We start from the raw sequence: 1,810 nt of genomic DNA, 5'->3' as shown, positions 1-1,810 counted from the left end.
CAACACGGTAGGACTCCGGCGAATTTAAGCAGTGGCGTGCGTGCGCGTGCTCTGCGTTGCTCGACCGAGTGAGGGACGGAGTAGAGAGAGGAGAGTGAGCAGAAAGGGAGGCCGAGGGGAGGAGATAAGGGCGACGCCTAGCGCCTCGGGAAGGAGCACGGTGCCGTGACCCGGTTATTCGACGACGTGGCCGGTCCGCCACGTAAGTCAAGGAAAATAGCGACCGCCTCTGGAAGCTGCTCGGCCTGAGAGAGAGCAAGGGGATGACATGTGGGGCTGGTGAATAGTGACCAGCAGAAAGAAAAATACCCCCACTGCATCTTTAATCCAAAAGAAAACTTTCCCGTGGTCCAAAAACTATGGGACAAATTTTGTGTGAAACTATAATTCACATGCAATCCATTTTGACTTGTTTGACCCCAATAACCTAAGCCAATTTCCAATTAAAATTCTCCAAAGATGCAAGCTTTTCTAACTTGTGGTAATTTTTATACCTTCAGAATAATTCCCAAAAATTGGGAAAAATCATTTATATTATTCACATGGCCTGGACTAATTTCTAAAAAAATTTCTATCCCTATGTTTCATAGTAACTTTGTGAGATGCTTCACAATGCACCAATTCACATTGACTTTAACAATTTGTGTTTAATTGAAATTGCATGTTAAAAATTGCTCAAAACAAATAAACATGATACTAATGATGCTTAATGACATGTTTAATCAATTTGGGCTATCACAATAATCGTAGTTCATATTTATCTTGTATTAATCTAATCCTGCTACAAGGGGATATGTGACTAGTCTAGATGGATGTAAACCTAGTCAGCGACTTTCTTACTCAGCTTTGAGTGTCTTTTGGTTTGTTCAAATGCTTAAGTGACTTCCTCAACTTATATTGGCTTTTGTTTGACTTGTATTGGTCTCCATAATAGCGTGTCCTCCACAAGGTCACCATGCTTCATATACATAGGGGCGTTGTATGTCCTCTAGAGTCTTGCTTCACATTCTTGCAGATAAATTTCTCTATTTATGGGATACCGTAGGTATCTACGTGTAGTTTTCATTTATCCAGAGATTCCTTTCCCAAAGATGAAGATATGACTCGAGGATTATGGGAAACCCATTAGTCATCGTCAAGCCCCTCACCAATACGTGAAATAAGGCTTCGACGGGTCAAGTATTTGACCAGCAAAGGTAAGCATTTCATCTAACCATGTCATCGAGTAAGACTTAGGTTCTCGATTAGGATGATACATCTAACCAGGTTCTCTGGGTTCTCAGATAATCTATTCGGGGTTCTGAATGCCTCCGAGTTCTCAAGCAAGTCCCTGAGAAGGTGTTCTATCTGAGTAGGATTTCTGATTAGTCCAAAAATATCATCACATCTTTGCAAGTGTACAGGGGAGATAAGACTCATTGTTAGCCAGGCTCGAATGTTGAACCGTCGTAGCAGGAATTTTGCTTGGTGGTGAAAGAATTTTTCCTCATTTTTCTGCCAAAAGATCATGATGACATTTGGAAACTAAGCGTATTTGTTGCTTAGTGCGCTAGCTCTCCTGGTATTTCATATCAATAGCTCCCGCATGCGCTAGAAGAGATCCCGAACAGAAAATGTGATGGGACCCTGGCATAGAAGGTCATAGCTCCGAGTAACACTCCAAACCGCCACGGTGGCTAATTGGAGAATCACCGAGTCCGCTTAGATTTTCTTCTATAATCTGTGCTTGGGAATAGAAACTTATTCTTTTGTTAATAAAAACAAAAAGAACGTAAATAAAATTGATACGACTTCATAGGAACTCAATACT

Source organism: Phragmites australis, chromosome 19 (assembly GCF_958298935.1).
Source record: "Phragmites australis chromosome 19, lpPhrAust1.1, whole genome shotgun sequence".
NCBI lineage: Eukaryota > Viridiplantae > Streptophyta > Magnoliopsida > Poales > Poaceae > Phragmites > Phragmites australis.
The sequence above is the reverse complement of the archived record's forward strand: the minus strand, read 5'-3'. Positions refer to the sequence as shown.